Consider the following 23,381-nt stretch of genomic DNA (forward strand, 5'->3'; position numbering starts at 1 on the left):
AAAGCAAGTCTATTTCTTTCAAATGCCAACAATCGTTTGACAAAATATAATTAAACATGCCAACGTGAACTGTTTGCGCAGACGATATTTGCGGTGGCAGGAACTTTCCTTAAATCCGATAATAAATTAAATTATACTTGATTCATCGCAGTTTTTTTTTCGAATAGATTTTTTTTTGTTCAGATTCCTAGCATGTTTCTTAATATTTAAGAGAACTTTTGCAAATACTTCTAAAATCTTTGAATTATCTTTACCTTACTTAGTCTGCTAAAATTGTTACACGTTATTCTATTTAAATTCCAGATTTATTTAAAACCTAGATCTACTAACGTTGAACGAAACAGTGTAGAAGTATTAGTACTCTTGTGCAGAATATATCCACAAATAGTTTTCATTGCGAAATTGTTACACGTTATTCTGTTTAAATTCCACATTTATTTAAAATCTAGATCTGATAACATTGAACTAAGCAGTGTAGAAGCATTAGTACACTTGTACAGAATATATCCGCAGATAGTTTTCATTGTGTTTCATCCATTTCAAAGTATATGCAGCAACAAAGAATATATAATTTTGTAAAAAAGGCTACCTGTGATAAATTTGAATGATTATTAAATATTTGCTTTTATGAGTTTATGTATTTATGTATTTTTTTAAAGAAAATCTTATGTTGAATCAGTGACGCCCAGTTGCTGCTGGTTTCAAGTATACCATCTTCATATATCGTATGTGAATTAATCAAGCAGTTCAAATAAAATAAATCATTTATTCCATAAAAATATCAAGAAATTTATTTCCATAATGTATAAAATAAATACAATTTATATTCTCTTTTCTGAATTTATGAGTTGTTGAAATACATTCTGTTTTTACCTTTACTCTAACGGCTTCGGAGATCTCAGTCTTAATCTTAGCTTGAGCATCATCCCAGTTTAAGGAATATCATCTTCATTAACAATAAGATTCTGAAAAAGACAGAATTTAATTAGTTGCGTGTAAAAATTGGCTCGTTATCTTGTTCTTCCCAAAAGCGTTTTTTTCGTTAATGAAAGAAAACTCACAGTATTCACTACTCACATTTTAAAAAAAACTTTTATTTTACATAGCTATTATTATGAAGTTTGTACATAGATAGATTATTTTAGTGAAATTGTTGTATTTTTCTGTGTAATGTGTCGCGAAAAATATAGAGAAGCTAGGCCGGAAAAGTAAGAATACAGGGTATTGAGTAAGGTTACAGCCGAAAACATCGCGGCAAAACATCGCGGACGAAAACGTCGCGGAGAAAACAACGCAAGGCGAAAACGTCGTGCTACAAAACATCGTGGAAGAAAACATCGCAAAGAGAAAACATCGCAGTTCTAAAACATCGTGGTACAAAACATCGTCGTCGAAAATAAAGCGGTTCAAAAACTTCGCAATTTAAAAACATCGTCGTCGAAAATATCGTGGTAAAAAATAAAGTATCTACAAATCATCGCTTGACGATAACATCGCAGACATGCTTTTTTTCATACATGCTTTTCGCAAAATGGAGCGCAAAATGGAAAAAAGGATAATTTTTACTTTCACATTTTTTTATTAACTAATAAATTTTTTCTGAAAAAGTAAGAAGGAAACTTAAGCATAGTAAATTAATGCAACTTATAGCAATTAATAGAATTTTAAACCGACATAGTTAACTAACAAAGGCCATTAATAAATAATTTTTATAAAGTTTTTACTGGTAATTTTTCGTGAAAAGTATAATCTATAAGTTGCATTTAATTTTCTATGCTTAAGTTTCCTTCTTACTTTTTCAGAAAAAATTTATTAGTTAATAAAAAATGTGAAAGTAAAAATTATCCTTCTTTACATTTTGCGCTCACAAATCTTTATGGGAATATTCATTTACAGTTATTAAAGCATCTACGGAAAAAGCATGTCTGCGATGTTATCGTCACGCGATGATTTGTAGATACTTTATTTTTTACCACGATATTTTCGACGACGATGTTTTGAAACTGCGAAGTTTTTGAACCGCTTTATTTTCGACGACAATGTTTTGTACCACGATGTTTTAGGACTGCGATGTTTTCTCTTTGCGATGATTTCTCCCACGATGTTTTGTAGCAGGATGTTTTCGCCTTGGGTTGTTTTCTCCACGACGTTTTCGTCCGCGATGTTTTTGCCGCGATGTTATCGGCGGACACCATTGAGTAAATCGGTATCTAGGTAATTTGGCGACAACGGTTTCGGAAACTTATTTTGCCGCGAAATTTGGCGATAAATTTCAAATGTGACCAAACTTGGCGACCATTTGGCGACATTTTGTTACGATCCCTGTATTAGCGTAATAGGTATTGTAATTGAATAAATGTCACTATATTAGCTGTAACATTAATTCGATTCTATTATTGCTTTCCAATAATTTCGAGAAGCAAAAAGTACTAGAAATATCTCAGGGGCCTGGTGAAAACTATATTAGGGCGAAGTAATAGATCAGCGTGAGATCAGAGATATTTCCGTGTTATCTTTCTCTTTAAATGCGCTTTGCTTTGCGTTGTGTTTAACGTTTTCAGAAGTCTAAAGCGCACCTACTGATTGTACTTTGTGATACGATTGTCACCTGTAGGAGTATTTCTATGGAAAATTTCAGAACTTTGTAGTGTTTCTGTCGATAACATAAATTTTATTAACTTACTATCGGAACTGCAGGCATTCAAATTATTACGAACCTTACGCAAGCAACAATATTACAAAATTTTCACCATGTGAGGTGCCAGTGAATGAGCAATCAGGCATCAAAGACTGTTAAATTCTATACTCGATTCAGCTAGTTTAACACCCTACTCACCTATTAACGTAAAGGTATTTTCTCCATTCTTTCTGCACGCTTTCGTGGTGTAACGGTAGCACACTCAGCGCGTATCGAGAGGTGAAGGTTCATATCCTGTCGAGGGCATAATTGCTAATTTTTCGTGTTTCCTCCTTTAAAAATCCCAATTATTCTACATACGAATAATAAAAAATAAATGATGAAATCGTAATCACCTTCTTTGAAAGTCTCAAGACATGGAATAATTTAATTGAAGTCTCATTTATTTAACTACTGATTCGCAAAAAAAAATTTTCTTTTTGCAATAAGTGTTTAATCTCATACATTCAATCGATGAGTTTTTGTTTATCCTTTACTGGATTTTTATTACTTTGAACCATGGCGCTGCAATCGATAAGAAAATCATTTCTAGAGATATTGAACATCGATAATACACATTCGTAATTATTTTGCATACAAAGAATTCGAAAATGGTGTTTATCGCGTTTTTCTTCCTTTAACAGGAATGTTCTTCAGAGAAAAGCTTTAACAGATAACCGTTTTGTTTTTGTCGACTACTCTTATCAATAGTTTTCGTTTGCTAATAGCGAACGTTAACTACTAATATATATTGATCGTAAAGCTAAATTAACCATTAAAGGAAGTGAGTTATCTAAGCAGTGAGAAAATAAGCAAATATGCAAAATACGAATTTTATTACCAAATAATAGATAATTTAACTAAACCAGTGAGAAAAATGTGATGACAATAAAGCTGGGAATGGGAAATATTAATGAGTAGAAATTTACTTTTCTCGTAAACTTTCAGTCGCAAGTTCCCCAAAATATAGTCCTCAAATACAGCCAGCTATATAAAGCAAGGCTTTTGATAAAAGCTTTCCAGAAAATTATTTAAAGAAATAAAATAACGGTACTTAGAACCATCCAATTTTGAATAACGTAAATCTCTAGCTAATATTGAGCATCTGGAAAACCTAATTTGGAATTTGTTTTATTATCTACTTTATATTTGGTTAGACATTAAAGTATTTTTGGTTAAGAAACTCAAAGATTTCAAAGCGAAGAATGGCAACACCGTACGGAAAAATAAAAACCTTTTTATCTCCAGCGCGAGACTGTTTATCGGAAATTCTAAAGATAAGCTCATTTTAAAATTATTTTGCGCTATTGCTATTGAAGTGAATTTTATGGTTTAAGTGCGAAGAACATGATATTTAATAAATAAAGGGTAACGCACAAAATGTTAAATAAACGCCCCTTTGGCCGCAATGTAAAATCTGAAAGTTTTCAGATTTTTTTAACTATTTAATTTCTTTATTAGTAAATAATTAAAATATTTATTCTTCGCCCTGCGAAACCTACAGCCACCTAATTTTGAACACACAAAGTCCTCCACCCGAACGTGCACACTTAAATTACCGAATCTTGAATTTTGAATTCATTTTCTATTTATTTTTAAATTACGTTTAAATAATTTTCAGTTCTTAAAAAACATTTACACGAAAATTATTATGCCTAATTTACGATGTTGCATCCCCAGTTAGATAACAAATTTCATAAACCCCAAAATTATATCAATGATAAAAATATTTTTCTAAAGCTGCGTTTTCTTTTTGATCCAACTTAAATGCCGGTATTCAGTGAAAATCTTTTCCATAAAAGTTATTAGCTCTTAATTCATTTCAGAGTGGTGTAGATGGGATGTTTAGTTTGTGTTTGTTTTTCTCTACATTTTTTTTTACTTCCTCCAAGTAACCTTCTTCTTAACACAAGTACATTTGGTGTAAATAAAAAGTACAAAATGAAAATTAATGTTTCATGTTCCCTGAAAGCTAAAATAACTTTCACAAAATAAAAAAAAGCCATATTGTGCTTCTATATTGAAGGCAATCGGTGCAATCGGTATTTGTTTTCCATTTTTGCAACTTTTGAATTTATTAAATCAAATCTTTACCAATTTGAAATTTAGAGAGAATTTAACATTAGATCGATATTTGTTTTGATTTCGAGGAAAAATGTTTCGAGGAAGACAGATTGACGTTTTCCAGATCCATTTTAGAATGCAATTAACTCATAAACACACTTATTCATAAGGCTTTAACGACATTTTGGTTAAGGACAGTTCCTAATCCGTGAACTGATCTAGGAGAATGCTATTGAATTACAACCCACCTTAACAGAAGTTACAAACACGTGTACTATGCTTAACTCGAGAAAGGTCATTCATTCTTTGAATGTCATTCTTCTGAGGATGTTTATTTTCAATCCGACACTTGTAGAAATTTGGATTGGCATCTATTTAAAACCAAATGACGTCAAGATGTTCCTTTCGAGTCTTTTGCTGTCTGAGACAGGTCAGCTTCCAGTCAACCTTTAGTTATTAAATATCATGTTCTTTGCCCTTAAACCATAAAATTCAGTTCAATAGTAATATCGCAAAATAATTTTTAAATGAGCCTATCTTTAGAATTTCCGATACAGAGTCTTGCGCGCTGGAGATAAAGATGTTTTTTTCTGTACTACGTTGCCATGGCTCACTTTGAAATCCTTGAGTTTGTTGATCAAAAATTCGTCAAAGTTTTACAAAATATGAAATCGATCATAAAATAAATTCCGAATTCATAAATTTGGGCTTCCAGATTCCCACAATCGCAGGAGGATTACGTCATATAAAATTCGATGGCTCTACGTACCGTTGTTTTATCACAATGCGAGAAATATACATACATTTATGCAGATTTTTATTATTTAATTTCTTCAACTATAATGCAGGACTCTAACATTGGGTGGCAACAGTTTGAAAAGTGATTCGCCGTTTATAGTGATTCAACGCGAAATCGAAAAAAAAAAAAAAAAAAAAAAAAGACATTTATATATATCTCCCGTTCTACTGGGCTGATTGACGAAATTCAATTTGCGTTTTCATGTCTCCAAAGGATATGTATTAGATTTATATATCCAAAGAATATGTATTAGGTTTATACATAGCCTTCTTCTAATGCAGGTATTTTAACATAAAACTGGACTTTTTCTGAAATGACATGCCAAAGTTTTTCCATATTTCGATTCTACGACTCAAACTATGCCAAACTATTAAGTTTTGTCAAAATCGCACGAGTAGTTTTTAAAAAATTAGCTCTCAAAATTTTTGCTCCTCGATGTTAATTGAATTTGATACATGTTTATTAATATGTCTTTCTTTTATTAAACTTATTTTATTTTTCCTTTCACATTTCGAAATTTAGGTTCATTCCAAATAAAATTCGTACATTTTTTATGATTTATTTTTAAAATTTGTATTTTAAAATAATTTTTATGAATTTTTCGGCAGCAATTTTGAAGTATAACCTATACAAGTTTTGCCGCCATCTTAAGTTACATGCATTTCTAAGCATACCTGCAAAAAATTAGAGCTTTTTTTTTTTTTTTTTTTTTTTCAAAATTTTCAAAGATATACGCAATTTTACATTTGCCGCGTTTTGAAATTTGGCCTGTTTATTACTGACACTTTGTTCAAATTATTTGAAAGTGTGAACGACGCCTTTTTTTTTTTTTTTTTTTTTTTTTTTTTTTTTTTCTTTTTTATTCCCCACTCGTGAACAATGAAGAAAAAGGAAAGGAAAATAGACTGCTATAAATTAAGAAGTTCGTTAAGTAAAATTATTCATGGCGCAAACTGAAAAAAATTCGCCAAGATACATTTTTAAATTCCTCCATGAATATCTCACCAAAAATTACAAAATTTATTATCTAGGCTTAATATAAGTCGTAGAATCGAAATATGGAAAAAAATGTGTATGTTATTTCAGAAAAGTCCGATTTTGTGTCAAAATACCTATATTAGAACAAAGATATATATCAATCTAATATATATCCTAGGTCGCAATTTCGAGACATGGAAAGCGGAATTTGAACTTAGTCAGTCGACCCATTAGAACGGGAGATACAAGACTGTCTTTTTATTTTATTTTTTTTCTCGCAGTGTACCATTAGGAAAGCATTGTTAACGAATATAAAGATTTAAAATACGTTTACATTGTAGCGCTATGTTTTGTTTAACGTTCCTTTTACTAATTCAGCTGTATAATAGTCCCACATGTCGACTAAGAAATCAAGTGGTACAGATGATGATGATATATAGATGTTTTACTAATACAGTAAAAATTCTGCCTTAGAACACGTTTCAGATAAAGACAACTCTTAATTAGACACCGATCTCATAGTTTCTTCAAATTCTAACACTTTTATATGACACGTTCTCCTTTCCGAAACGCAGAAATGACAAAGGACTGCAAAAAGAGCTTTTACTCTAGGAGTTTGTCTCACCTTTGTTGAGGAAACTCCCGATAATTTTACCCCATTTTCTTTGTTTTTTTACCTTTCCATTCTTTTTATAGTTAAACCATTCATCCTAACCTCCATACTTTTGACCTGGAATATTGTTCTCAAGTAAAAAGAGCCAGATCCTTCTTCTCTCTGCTTTTACCAATGGGAAGAGTAGCGGATATTAAATAAATCCCTGCTTACAGGGTTTCTCCAAACAATGGTCTGTTAATACCCAAATAATACAGATCATTCCCAATTTGTACTAGTATACAGTTTATTGCCCAAATAATACATGCATGATTAACAGTGAGACTTGTGTTCCTCCTAGTGTAGCTTAATTTTTTTAAAGTTTCCAAAAGTTATTTTCCATAAAAACGAAATGTAAAATAAAAACGCAAATAATTACCTTTCAGGGAAAAACAATAAGTTAATGAAATGGTTACTAAAAATATTCTAAGTCATGAATACCCGTATGAAATTCGAAGTCAGAAAAATTAAAAATAGAAATATTTTGAGGGAAAAAAGTATTTGAAAGAAACATAAAATGGAAACCAAAACAAAGAATAAATAAATAAATAAAAACAAAAAAAAAATCTGTTTGATACAAGTCTAGATAAAATATAAAAAAAGAAGAAATAAAGTCTGAGATACTTAAAATTTTAACCTTCGTCCAAAAGGGCTGTTTTAAAGTTTGGTCAAAGAGAAATTATGAACAAAGATGGCCAGGTGACACAGCGCAACGTTTTTTAGGATACTAAACGAATATATTATTTAGACTAACATGAAGACGCCATACAGCTTCTTTATATTTGAAAAATGAAAAAAAGAAAATGTGTAGCACAATAATTCTATAAAATTATTTAATGCTTTTAATTAGCTACATCATGAATTAAACGCATTTTATTTAAATTAATCAGAAAAAGAGTTAAAAAAAACTTAAGCACTGCATCAGTTGATTTTAATTAGTCTAGCTTGTCAATTAATAATAGATGGATTAAACTTAAAAGATAAATATTTTTCTCGAGTGGCAACAGACTATGGGAAAGCATTCGAGGGCTATCTGCCTAAAAGGAAGGATGTCTTTGTGGAGGACATTTTTTTTTTGGGAGGGGGAGGAAACTGGCTCGTATATGCGTTACATATGGGAAAATCAACAAAAACGCCGATGCAGCCTGCCTGTTTGCAGGGAACTGAATCCCGGACCGAAGTATCAACGCCTAGTAACTTTACCGCTGAGCTGCTGGTCGGTCGGCAACAAACTTGAAAGAAAAATGGAACAACGCACTTACAGTGGATGTTACTTAAAGTGAATCAACGCAAAATCATGCTTTGAGACTAACATTACTTTTGGGATACCAAATGTCCTTTGACAGAAAGTTTAGCTATTGATCAAACAGTGAAAGAATGGCTTTTTACGCAAGGAGAAAAAATATTCTAACTCCTGGATCCTATTTAAAAAAGGTCCCGTGAAGGAAATTGGATACAAAACCTTTAAAGCATCAGTAACTGATAACTCCAAAAATTTCCTGCAATGCATCAACTTTAAAGCGTTTCCAGTGACTCTGTAAATGTCAGTAGTATAGAACTGCGTTCTCAACTTTTTAGACTAACGTGTACCATCTAAACAAAAATTGAAAAACTTAGTACCACTAGTACATTTGCAATAATTATTTTTCAATTTCTCAATAGAAATATTAAAAAAATATTTTGCCACTTGCACAACCTACTGTCTATTTAGATTAAATTTTGAATACATAAAAAATATTAGATTAAAAATTGATTACCATTTTTACTATGAAAATTTAAGTTATACTAATTTAATTCTGAAATTTAGGGTGAAATTTGGTCTTGTTTAAGAGAGATCAATTTCTGTATGACTGTGTGGTCTTATTTCACTTGGTTTTAACCGTAAATTAGGATCCCCTTTTAATTTTGATCTGTATTTATTTTTGAAATATAACGTAGAAGAAAATTCTTGTTCACACAAACAGGCTGTGCAAAAAGGCTTTTTCAAAAATTCGATGGCTTTATGTAGCGTTGTTTTATCACAATGCGAGAAATATACATACATTTATGCAGATTTTTCCTTATTTAATTTCTTCAAATATAATGCAGGACTCTAATATTAGGTGGCAACAGTTTCAAAGGTGAAACGGACATTTATAGTGAACCAACGCAAAATTTCAAAACGAAACCAATAGTCCTTCAAGGGCAAAGCTCCTTTGGACTAATAAGTAAAACAAGTTGAGATGTGCCGCTAATATTTGCTTTTAATTACCTTTGACAGCTTCGTTGAGAGGACGACAAATAAAGAAAAGTTAATTTAAAGAATTACTTCAGATGCAGTCATATGATATTAGCCAAATTTTTCTCCTTAACATCATTGCAAGGTTTCTTATTTTAACTCTAATCGCTGCTAGTGCTATTAATTATGTTCCTTACATAGGAGGATGTCTATCAAGTCTATGAATTTATTGTAGTCTAAAAATGAAAAACACTTGTTGTTGAGCAAGACTTCGGGCAGCTCTTGAGGGACCGTTCCACTTTTGAAGAGGAATCCACCCCGAAGGATGGTTCCAAGGTTCTCCAATCGCAGCCTGAAAAGAAATACATCATTTCAAAGAGCAAAGTTGTAAATATTTTCTCATATCAGGTGTGACGTGTAGTTCCTTGTATCGTCGCTAGTTGACACCATAATCAAGATGGCGCTTTCTGGAGCTGAGAAGGCTTTTTGGGTGTTAGAATTTGACAAGATAAAGAATGCAACGCATGTCCAACGAAAATGGATGTTTGTGTGCCGAGAAGAGATGGTCGGCCAGGTGTAAATGCAAATGACATTGAACGAGGGACAGAAGCTTTCACAAGGAGTCCGTCAGGTACGCAAAGCTTCGCATGAGTTATAAATGAGGGAACTTTCCGTTGTACGGTATTTTAAGTGTTCCCATGCCATTAAGACATTATACGTTACAAACATCTATGCGTCCACGGAGATTCGAATTCAGTCTCAGCAGTATGACAGCTGATAGCGTTAGTCACCATACGGTTGAGGGCCAGATTTATTGCTATTTAGGGTAATGTGGTGATTGCTAAAAGTAGCTTTCCAGACATAGAGATGTACTGATGATGGTAATGATGAAGGATAAGAATTCGATAAAGAAGAATGAGATTGCAATGATAAAGGAGTTGAAAATTGAATCTTAACATTTGAAGAGACAGCATGGTTTTTAAGAGAGGTGATTTACTGTTTTAAGAGATGGGAGTATAATTTAAGGTTTAAATATTCATAAGCATTCATCCCATTTTTTAGGATTGTAATGCATCCAATAATTTTATTTCCATTCATTAAGAAACAATCAAATTGTAGTCCATTAGCTTTCTCCCAAAGGTCAAATTCAGATTTAAAACTTTACAAATGCTATGCCAGTCAAACACGGATATTCGTGTATGTAATATTACTACAATATTTCACTATACCAAGATACAACAATGTGAAAGAGTAAATAAGCTGCGTCACGTTTGCTTGTTTGATATCTTTACTTTATCAGACAAGAATTGCAAGTATAAAATCACACACGCAAGTCTTTTTTAATGATAATTAAATCTAGAATATTAAACAATGATGAATTAGTAACTCTGAGAACAGTGAATATAAAGAATTACTCCGCAGGTAGTCATAAGATACTTAACCAAACGTTTCTTCTTAATACCATTAGAGTGCTTTTCATTTGAAAGACCCACCGCTGCTTTGTGTTTGAAGATCCGCATATGCAAGACTATAAAACTTGTTTATATTAACAAGAAAGTAAAAGAAGAAACATGCGGATTCTGTATGTGTGTGTGTGTACAAACCAATTGCAAATCAAAAAAAGGACAGGACGAATCTTCACCTGTCTCGGCGCGGTTTTATAAATGATTTATTCTCTCAGTATGTGGTGTCTTCATGCTAATGACACCACTCCCAGTCATTCTTTGTCAAGCGCATGCGCAGAATCACAAATTAAAGCCGTGGCCATCTTATTTTGATGCAAAACCTAAGATAAAAGAAGTTGCTTGCGGATCTCGACTTGGAAGTCATCCATTGTGCTTTGTCACCGAGCAATGCCTCTCTCCAGCATACCTCGAGCGATAGCAGTCTTTTGTTGGCATTCTTCGGGTCTTGGAAATTTACGACTTCCATTCGTTACATCATTTATTATCTTGTTGTAGTCAAACAAGAAGACCGTTATCGAGGATTAGAAAAGTTATAAAAATTGCTTAATGAAAGATTCATAATAAAAGTTTCAAAAGGTTTTAAAGAGATATACCCTTTTAATAGTTACGCTTTTATAAGTAGATTTCGAAAGCAAACGAAGAGTTTGGGAATCAAGACGGATGATGTTTTCATAAAAATAATCTTTGGTTATAACTTTCAAGCATGAAGGTGAATGAGCGAAAGTAGGACGAAAATGGAATTAAAATTTACATTCTTTATTTAAAGGTATTGTTTGGAAATCAAGAAAGCATTGTAAAATATTTCTAAATGCGTGTATATGTACCCTATCAAACTATATGACAAATAATTTCAAGTGTTTTGTGAATTTTTAGAGACATTAGGATTTTTTTGGAAGGAGGAAACTTGAAAAATGAGCAATGCCGTCTCTGGGAATCGAACCACGGACCTCTCGAATACACGTCGAGCGTCCAGACCACTACAGGTGACAGGTGACGGACGGGGACCCCTGGTGTTTAACAGAGGTAAACAGGCATATGTCCCGCGCCCTCCCCTATCTACCGGGGGTTTATTGAGATATTAAAAGATTTATTACATTGCCATACAGGGGCAGATGAGAGATACATTGGCTATTTATGTTGTATTACAGATTTTAGGTTTGCAAGGTATACGTTACATAACATACTGGTTACATATTTAAGAAAAAAAAATACACCACGAAGGCACGCTAAGAAGGCGGGAGAAATACCTTATATGCAACCCCTTTTAAAGGGCGACTAGGGATTAAAAAACCCAATCGCCGAATCCTGGTGGTGCAGAAAGATCATCCACCAGCTTTTATAGTTCGGGCCCCACTGTAGAGACATTGGGATTTTTTTGGAAGCAGGAGACTTGAAAAATGAGAATGCCCTCGCCAGGAATCGAACCACGACCTCTAGAATACGCGCCGAGCGTGCAGACCACTATACCGCGAAGGCGGGAGAAATACCTTATAAATTATGATACGTAAAATATTCCATTTATTATTAGACATCCCATTTAAATTATTTGAAGATTCGCTGATGTCGGGCTATTAAATTCTGCACCGATAAACAAAGGTGGGTTACAGTATTATTTAAAGGAAGTAACATTGTTGCATTAAGACTGAAACCATAAAGAAAAGCAAAATTCTCTGAAATTTCACTAAAAGTTTGATGGTGCGTAAGCTCAGGTTTGTTTTACAGCCACAGATTACTTTTTGAACGTTTTTGAACTCGGAATTCTAGCATTTAAAGTAGCATATTTTGACAAATGTAATGTTGACCTTGTTTTGCAGAGAAAAATTATCCATCTTTTGCGATATCTTCGTTTGATCATAGAATTATCTGGAGTGGTTGACTGCTCATAACCTTAAATAGGATTGAACCTAATCTTTTTTTTTTTTTTTTTTTTTTAATGAATAAACTCAAATGTTTTGTCATTGTCGTTGCTTTTGTTTCTTTACATAGCAATAATTTGATTGGTCATTCGAGCCATACGCGAGACAAAACTTTGACGTTTACTCTTCAGCCTTACTGCATAAGCTAATTTTATCAAATTTCGAATTATTTAAATTGCAAAATTCTTTAAATCAGGAAAATGTAATTTCGACTAGTTTAAATATCAGTATTATATTTATTGCTTAATTAAAATGCTAAATATAATATTATTGTTAGCGTTATTCGTTAAATACAACAGTACAGTTTTTGCTATTTAAAGCATTATTTTTACCGTACAAATTTTTAAACTTTTACTCGCATTTTGTCTATTAATTTACCTTAGCGAATTACCTTAGCGTACATTCTGAATCAGTTATTTTTATTTCATTTAAATCAGTGTAAGGTTTGTTTAATTTGTTTAACCAGTTATGTTGTGGTTGGAATCTCTACTGCAAATTAATTCCGCTGTATATAAGTCAGGTTTTTGAGACAATTAAGTCAGAGCATTCCCTGCTGCTTGAAGGCAAGTTACTACATCGCTATTCTAGATAAGAGTTCCTGTCTTCGGCGTTGCATTATTTCTTGCCGATATTTAAATTCAGGCTGTGAATTCCAAGCCAATTTCGCGATTAATCATCAAAGCTCTCTTGATATTGACGATATTTTTATCCTTGACTGAGTCAATTTCACGGAACAAAAATTGTAATTTAAACTTAAAAATTGCAAGCAAAACTGTGACGGTGGAGATTACAGATTGCAAAAGTTTGTTTTACTCGGTATTAGATTCAGAAAGAAAGAAAATCTTCTGATATCTTATTTGTTTATACTTTACCAAATGAGTGTACAAAAGAAAAAGGAAAAAGCCACCAGCTGAATTTAAAATATTCCTCAGACTTTTATATTTTGGTCGGGCAATTACCACGTTTAGCCGGAATCATCGTGCCACTGTTTTAAAATCTTTTATTTCCTTTCATATGTTACCGTTGACCAAACTGTTTCGAAGCAAGGTATATACTATATATATCTTTGACAAAGCATAATCACCTAAATTAATACCCAAGTTAAAAATTGATTTAAAAACGAAATAGCTAAATGTATGCACATTTGTAACTAATGAAATTGAAATGCTCAGTATAGAAAAAGTTTTCAATAAAATAAAAAAGTACGTATATATTTCTTTCTCACTGTCAGAAAAACAGTATTTTTTATTAATGCTTTCGTTAGCAGGCAAGATAAATACAGTAAATGTAATATAAATAATAATAGTAATAAAATAAAATAATAAAAAGTAAGTAATAAAAGTAAAATTTTCCTCTTAATCTATTTTAAATATAAGAAACAAATCTGTATGCTCGATTACAGACCCTATAATAACGTTCATGATTTAACAAGCGTTCAAAAGGCCATCTTTACACTTTGTAGATTACGGTATCAAACGCAGCAGTGAATGATACTGTAGAGACATTGGGTATTTTTTGGAAGCAGGCAAGATGATTATGATGATGAAAATTAGCCACTGCCTTCCCTGGGAATCGAACCACGGACCTCTGGAATACTGGCCCAGCGTACAGACCACCCCACCACGAAGGCACGCTAGGAAAGCGAGAGAAATACCTTACAAACTCCTCTTTTTAAAGGGCGACTGGGGTTTTTTAGGGGACCTAGTCGCCAAATCCTGGGTGTGGAGAATCCTCATACAACGCCCTTTTAGTTCGAGCGCCACTGTAGAGACATTAGGTATTTTTCGGAAGCAGGCAAGGTAAAAAATTAGCAACCGCCTTCGCCCGGAATCGAACCACGGACCTCTGGAATACCGGTCCAGCGTGCAGACCACCACACCACGAAGGCTCGCTAAGAAAGCGGGAGAAATACCTAACAATACAATTAAATACATACATATGATGTAATTCTAAGATGGCATTATTCATTAATTTTAAGTATTGTACTAGTTCGAAAATAAGACAACGCATTTTCCTTTAAAGTCTCCTTCTGAAAACCATGCTCGTATTATATACGGAGCCAAACATTTAAAAATATGTCAAAACAATGTATGATGAATCCTGCAGTTTTTACGTTAAAAGAAAATATATTTTCTTAGTGTTACTTTAAGCTATGGCAGTGACGCAAACTAATTATCTCTTTCAACATATCGAGATTCTATATCATATATCTAAATTTTAATAAGATAAGGTCATATATCTAAATTTTAACATGTAAGCTTTTTTTAAAAATAGAAACATTTAAAACTACAGATTTATCCTACAGATAAGCTCATCTTATATTCGACCCAATATATAGTACTTATATTTAATGCAGCATATTGTTGCAGTTTTACGAAATTGTATTAATGCGATCAATGCATAGAAAATTGAGTTATAATGCGAAAATACATTTGAATATCAATTTTAGCAGAAAAGTGTACCTTGTTTACATTTTCGTTTTATTACACTGAATCACATCAATAAATTATTTCAATTCTTTTCATAAGTATAGTTTTGCTTCAAGCAGTAATAATTGTTTTACAGCTAATTATTTATTACAAATTCTATCTTGGTCAAAATTTCAATTTATATTTTGTTTTATCTTCTTTATTGTGAAGGTAAAATTGCATTTCTGTCTTCTGTAATTAAATCGGGTATAAACTAACAGCTATTTGACATTCAATAAAAATAAATTTATTTTAAATATCAATGTTTACAGGTTTATTAATTTCGCAACTAAACAACACATAACTACATATTTCTTTCTTTTAACTAGTATACTCACGGAAATTTATAAAGCATTCATGTTTAATTGAAGTATTAGTAAATGTTCTCAGGTAACTCAAAAAGTAAATTAATTGGAGAATCAAGCGAAAACATCATTATCAGCAAGTGAAGACAGGCAGTGCAAAATATAGTAAAGACAAATTTGATTCTATAATATAGAAGATAATTTATCCGTTCTGCATTTAATTTTTAAATTTCGAATTTTATTTCAAATTAAAAGTTTTTCAAGTTCTTTGAAGAGCATATTGCATCGTCAGATACGTAAGCCGCAGATATTACAATGCGGTAGTTTCCTGCATTTTATTTTAAATTGTACTACGTAACTTTTCAATCGGAAAGTCTGAAAGAGAAAATATTTTATCTTCTTGATCGAGAAAGATTTCATTATTTTACTTAACAATAAAAGTAATATAAAATTTTAATAAAATTAATATTGCTTATGAAAGCATTGCTGTCTCGAAACGAGATAAAAATTAAAATATTTTGTCTCTGCACATAAAGTACTTAATCTGTTAAGAAAATATGTGAATATATATTCATTCCCATATTTTTTTTAATCGTAGTATTCATTGTTGTCTCTGTGTTATCATAAACAATGAAACATGATTCTTCAACGTATTTATCAGTGTTAATTTTTCCTACGCGAGTTTAAAATAAATAAATACGTAAAATTAGTTTAATAATAATGATTTCACAGAGCACATGAAAAGGCCACTCTTGTTCTATTCCTTGTAATCAAATTTTTTGGAATACTTTTATACCTGTTTTAAATATACAAACGGAAAGTTTCTTTTTTCCAGTATAGATGCCTTCCTTTTTCAAAGCAGAAAAATTAGAAGCAGTAATTAAAATGCTCTCTCCCTTTTTGGTCCAAAAGTGCTATTAGACTTGAAAGCAGTTTTTTTGTTATTTCACTTTAATGTGATTTTAGGCTATTTCACTTTTTATTAGAGTCTGTTGCCATTGCCATTCGAAAAAAAATATTATTCTTTCATATTTACAAGTAATCTGTCTGTTATTAATTAAAAAACTATACTATTTAAAAGTAACAGATGCAGTTCTTAAAAAATATATTTTTTTAACTTTTTACTCTGATTGGTTTTAAACAAAAATGCATTTAATTCACGATGCATCTGATTAAAACATTAAATATTTTCATAGAATTATCTTACATACGTTTTCAGCAGCGTATAAAATGTTTCGCGATTCCACTTGGCCATCTCTACCGATAATCTCTACTGATAAATCATATTAAACTTTAAAAGAGCTCTTTTGGAAGATCGAAAAAATCTGAAACCTTTCTAAATCCCCCCTCCCCAAGATGAGAAAAATGAATCGCTTATTTTTTTAATTTATTTTTAATAGCAGAGTAATTTTTAGATAATTTCTCACTATATTTGTTTATATTGCGTGTTAAATGTGGAAAAAAGCATTTTTCTTGCTTTTTATAAACACTCAGATCTTTAAGAAGTTTTTTATTGCATTTTAAATTTCTCTAGATTTGGGATATTTCAGTCTTTCACGTTTATGGAAATATTTCTAATATTCTATGACCAAAAACAGGAAGCGATGAGGATGAAAAAAAAATATTATATTTAACAATTTGTTTGCCCCCTTTGGAACATTTTTTAAACATGTATATTAATTTAAAATAATTGTTTTCAGAATTTGTCAGACTAAATTACTTATTTCATTTACTATTAACGTAGGACTAATTTTGAGTATATTATGTTCTAATGATGACACAACAAACATATTTTATATAGGTGTCTTTGGACATCTCAAAATTGTTTTTTAAAAATTTTATATTAAAAATAATTAAATTCAAAACTCAAAATAATTTCATGTTAATTACTTAAGGTATCTGACTACGTTCTGATCGACAATTTTGATGAAATTTTTCAAAAAAAAAAAATTATGATATTTCAAAGCTTATAAACTACTTTTATTTTCTCTTTCCGGTCGTTTAAGCAGAATTATGGCTTTTCTTGTTCTACGCCGTGAACCGGAAGTTGATGTCTAAAGGTTAGACAGACTATTCTAAATACCTTTAAAATGAGAATTTTTCATTTAAATACTTTTGATGATGTTCAAAAGATGATTTTGAATCTTTCTGGTTGTTATTAAATGCTCGGGAACAAGGTTAGTTTTTGTAATATAATTTTCCTATTTGGCAACATTTTCTTTTCCTTCTGTTTGTGCTTGTATGTTATTAAACCTATTTCTTGAAAAACTTGATTTTGTTAACTTTTCTGTTACGAAAAAAAGTTTAACTTAATATATTACTAAAGTAATTTTATGAAATTTTCGCAAATATTCTGCGAAATATCGTGTATTAAAAGGACTAAAAATTTAGGTTTGTGTACACATCTAAAATTTTTCAGACAATTTTGTAAATGAAAAAACAGAAATTTCTCGAAAAATACCTAGTGCATGTACACTGACAGATATATTTAATAGACAATTTTACTTTATCACTTAGATTTTAGTTCATTTAATTCTTTATACTTTAATAAATATAAGTGACAAAAATAAAAGTAAAATATTGATAAATATTTTTGCGCCAACATAGCTAGTAATCCTTATATTTAACGCATTGCTAACCCAAAATCTAAGGAAAAAAACCGAACATTATAAACTGATAATATGTTAATCACTTGTTTATATTATTTTATATATTATTTTTCTAAATAACACCAATAATATATTTATTTGTTCTATTTTGCGAAATATGAATGTCAAACGTAGTTGGGTACCTTAATTATGTTCTGAATATATAAATGTGTAGTATTATTAAAGAACTCATTAGTGAAATAGTATGAGTAAGGTGTGTACGAGTATTCCTGGTATCAAAAACTCTATACAGATTGTTTCCCCTAATAACAATTACATTTTTATCAAAGTGAACAGCAGGATAAAATAATGTACAATAGATATATAAATAAAGAAAAATAAGCAAATAGAAATGGAAATAAAATAGACAAAGCAAATAAAAAAAAGTAAAATAATCTTAAATTCTAACTGCAATGGAATCTGGACATTAATTATAAACATATCATTATGTAAATCGAGATTATGCAATTATTCTTCTGACTGACATTTTCAAACTTTATATTATAGATAGTATTAATATTCATACTTTTAATTTTAAAAGTGAAACCATTTGCATGCGATCAGTGACACCAAAGAAGTGGTGAAATATTTCAGAGATTAGAAATGGCATTTATTTCTTTGGATTTAGTTCAAATTACACGAGAATTATCTGATTTATTTTTAAAGAAAAAAGAAAATTCCCATGGTTTGATTTCAGTTTCAAATTATTGAACGAATTTTTTAAAATATGGCAGTTTTATACTGTTTATCACAGAGCTAGTTACAGGCACTGCAAATTTCAGCAAAAATGCTTCTAAAGTGATTTTACTCAAACCTGGAAAGGAGGTTAGGGGGTACAAGGCCTTTGTATGCTTTTCCTTACAATCTGCTAAAATTTCAGAGTAAAGTTGGCTATTGCTTCATCACCAAGAGTTAAATATAAAGCAACAGATCTAGGCTATGAAAGAATTGAATATATATTAGACAAAAATATTTTAATGATAATTTCTCTTCAGTACATTCAAATAAAACATATAGAAATGTCTCCATATTGCACTGATGGGGATAAAAAATGTATTATTATCTATCGCACAGCAATAAATATTTTAATGTCATTCGAAATGACATATTTAAGTTAAAAATCTTTCTCAACCATGTGGCAACAAAAACTATGCAAATAAATTAAATGCAGAATATGTAATGCGACTTCAGATAACATCGATAGAACTAAACTTCGACAGTTTGTGTCAAAAAATGCAAGCACAGCCCCGTCACTAAATATAATGCAAAAGTAGGTGCACCTGGGCGCACGTGATAATGCTATTAATGAGTAAATTTCACTAATTTCATGTTAAAATAGTCAATAAAAATACAGTGCTTTTCTTTGATGAATTTATATGAAATACATGTATCATATTGTTGCCTGCGTACAGGTTCGTAACAAACTAAATGTACAATTCCGATGAAAAGTGAATAAAATTTATTCTTATCACAACAAATAATAAACAAAATGCTTAAATTTCCTCAGATATTCATACAAGATTGCAATATCTCACAGTAGTAGTTATATTTTAAACTACTAAAATGTTCAACAGAACTTAATTCAAAACAGAAAAAGCTAACCCGATTTCACCGCGAATCCGCTACAGTAACTAACAGCAATGAACTACCGAATTGGGATGTTTTCCTCCAGCTTTTATAAGCTTTTTAATAAGCACAGAATATTTTGGTATTTTCTCGACTTTTCCGGAAGTCAAAAGCGTACAATTACGAGGTAGTATCTATTTATTAAATGCGCGTGCTCCTGTGCTTTTAATTTTTTCGGCGTGGCTTTCTCTTCAAATAAGTTTGGTGCTGCATTGCATGGAAGTATAAAACAATTTTAGTTAATTCTATTTAAAAATAATATAAATTTACAGAAACCGTAACAATATTGATTTGTTTCAACTAGTATTTTATGATCTATTTTTTAATCGTAGAATGCAATTCCTCAAAAATGCCTTATAGTTCTAAGGGGCCGTAGTTTGAAGACCACTGCTCTATAGAATGCTTCAATAATTATCTTGGTAATATAATATGTGAGATCATTTAAAATATATCTGAGAAAGAATAGTTTTCGTATGTAGTTGATGTACAATCATTCTTTTCCTTTTTTTTAAGCCCGAAAAATTTACCGTTGAAAAGTTTAATTCATTGACTGGAAAACTACTGTGATAAGGTCGCATAAATCTACGACAAATGATTTCAAATTGCAAATTCAGAGTGAAATATACGTGATGAAATCACGGGACTAAATATAATAATTTAATTGTTATTAAAATAATATTAAGTTATAAAAATATAGTTGTTATTAAAATAATATTAAGTTATAAAAATATAGTTGTTATTAAAATAATATTAAATTGCTGGCAACGTTAAAAACGCAGGCTCGAGAGCCACGTATGGCTCTCGCACGACTGATGTATAGAATTGGATTTTTAGAAAAGATAGTTTCTCTCTTGTCGAATTGTATATAGACATTTTTTTTTTTTTTTTTTTAGCATTCAATAAAATTTTTATGCTGTGTTTTATTTTCAACCTGATGTCAAAACCCAGGGTTTGCATAGCGGTTTCGGCCACTACAGTACACTACCTTCTCATTTAACTGATTCAATAGCTACTCTTATTAATCAATCGAATAAACGGTATTTTTTTGCTATTTTATTTTCTCTTTCTCTCTTTTTTTCGTCTTTTTTAGGGGAGGGGGTGGGAGGATTTAGAAAGCCAAATTTATTTCGAATAAAAGTTTCATTTCAGTCATTCAACATACATGTATTACTGCTTTTTGAAAAGCAGTTTTTGATATCGAGCCAGTGAGGGGTTTATTGTATTTCCACATATTTTTTTCTGTCCCGAAATCAGCATAAGGTCTCCAATTAAGATGTATTGTTCTGGGGCAGAAAAGTGAACATTTCTGCCATCCGTCGTCCTGGTGAAAGTAATCGCAATTTTATTACAATAAAACAGGCGTGGTTTGGACAAGGCGGGAATTAAAGATATGGAATAATGCCACAAAAATAATCATCGCGTGATGGCGTACCGCCCCTATGGGTGGCGTTGCTGTCGGTCACATCAATCTGCTGCCACCGCACACAAACAAAAGGTCACATCTCATTCGTTGCCAAATACGAGTAGCGTAATTTATTCACCTGGTAGCATTGAACCTCCACGCATGAGATACCCAAGCCAATAGGGTGGTAGCGAAAGAAAACAGAAACAAAAGAGCAGGAAAACTTTCAGTAACAGGAAAAGTTTCGTCGTTCGGTAAATGATGGCGTCGTTGTCTCTCTTTGTGCGTGAACGGGCAAATTAAGATCTTTGTGACGGCTTTCCTTTGCTTTGTAATTAAGGAACTGAATTATATTCTCTGGGATGCACGCAACTATGCGCGCGCATGCAACATGCATACATAGGGTCGATTTACGGAGAAAATTTCGATCCCCCTTATACAAGCTTACTTTTTTTTCGATCCCCCTTACCTTATTTTTTCCCTCCCTTCTTCTTTGAAGTTTAAACTTTTGTTTCCTCTCCGTGAGAAGAACCTTCTGCCAACGAAGTGGTCTCACGAGTTCTTGGCGGAAAGCAAATTAAAAGGACCCAATCGTAAATTGGTGTCGCTGTATAAATGTCTCGTAAAATTCTTGTAAACGGCTAGAGAATTAAGGTTCGCTGTCAAAAACGAGGATAGTAACGATCATTGAGCCTGCTTGTTGCGTCACTAGTAAATAATAATGTTCCTTTTCTTGACAAATTAAAAGCACTTACTCGGAAATATGATTCAACCATTTTCACGCTTCTCGCAGCTCTTATTGTTTTTACACCTGCGGCGCAGTTCTTCTGAAATAAGCCTCGTAAAAATCGCCATATTTTGCGCTTTGTTAAACGTTCATCCAATTAAATGCTATCCAAGCCAAATTTTTAGAAATAATTGGTCACGATGTGGAACGAAAAAAGAACTAAATCCCTTTTCTGAGGCTTATTAAAGTAATTGTGCCGAAATTTTACCTCGATTAGCTTTTAAATTCCCAAAATAAAAGTAAGGAAACCCAGCTACATTCCTAGTAACACGTACTTGTGTGAATCTTCAGGTTAAAAACGGAGAATTCGAATGTGATTTGAATATTTTTGTACTCTGCCACAATGTTCAAAGTGTCATATTTTTGTACCCTGCCACAATGATCAAAGTGTCATATTTTGTACCCTGCCACAATGTTCAAAGTGTCATATTTTTGTACCCTGCCACAATGATCAAAGTGTCATATTTTTGTACCCTGCCACAATGTTCAAAGTGTCATATTTTTGTACCCTGCCACAATGATCAAAGTGTCATATTTTTGTACCCTGCCACAATGTTCAAAGTGTCATATTTTTGTACCCTGCCACAATGATCAAAGTGTCATATTTTTGTACCCTGCCACAATGTTCAAAGTGTCATATTTTTGTACCCTGCCACAATGTTCAAAGTGTCATATTTTTGTTATATATAATACATATGTAAGTTTTATACGTACGTACAACACCAAAATAATAGTTCGAAAAAGCTTGGAAATGATACTGTACCATATAAACTGTCAAAACTGTTTGCATCAGTTCAGTTTTATCCGAAATAATTGCATCTTCTGCTTCGTTCGAATTGTCAGTTATCCAAAATACCGTCATTCCACATAACTTTAGATAATCGACATTCTATTGTATATGTATCTGTAAAAAAAAATGTAAAAAATAAGTTTTAGGTAATTTTTTTAATATGGAATATACAAAAGAGGTATAAAATATATATAAAGGGCGGCATTTAAAGTTATCTATTTCAAAGAAAGATAGCACATTCTTTAGACAAGATAATAAGGATCTGGGATTCACAAAACAGGCACTCAATACAAAATCTTGGAAATGTTTTCCATGATAATTAAGCTATTGTTGTCATTTCTCAGTTGATTTTGCCATGACACAATGTAGGGTAGTTTCTCGAGAAGCTTCTTTCTCGGTTTGGTAACATTCAGTGACTTTCATTCAAGTCTCCGAACCTTACGTAGTAGTATTTTTTTAGGCCAAAGGAGCTTTGTCCATGAGGGACATTTGTTTTCGTTTTGCGATTTTGCGTCGAATCACTCTGACTGTCCGTTTCACTTTTCAAACTGTTGCCACCCAATATTATCGCCCTGTATTATATTT

General features: G+C 31.6%; 1 long non-coding RNA gene across 1 annotated transcript in view; it reads right to left on the reverse strand.

Moving 5' to 3' along the window:
- Positions 1 to 752: 752 nt before the first annotated feature.
- Positions 753 to 23,381, reverse strand: part of LOC118183012 (uncharacterized) — a 31,311-nt gene continuing 8,682 nt past the window's right edge. The window contains exons 2-3 of the long non-coding RNA XR_004757161.2: positions 22,770 to 22,910; positions 753 to 965 (exon numbers count right to left, since the gene is read on the reverse strand). This is a non-coding gene — a long non-coding RNA (uncharacterized LOC118183012). The remainder of the gene's footprint in view (positions 966 to 22,769; positions 22,911 to 23,381) is intronic.

The sequence above is a fragment of the Stegodyphus dumicola genome, chromosome 10 (genome assembly GCF_044657685.1).
Source record: "Stegodyphus dumicola isolate Sdum_Otavi_A_Nest chromosome 10, ASM4465768v1".
NCBI classification, from domain to species: domain Eukaryota; kingdom Metazoa; phylum Arthropoda; class Arachnida; order Araneae; family Eresidae; genus Stegodyphus; species Stegodyphus dumicola.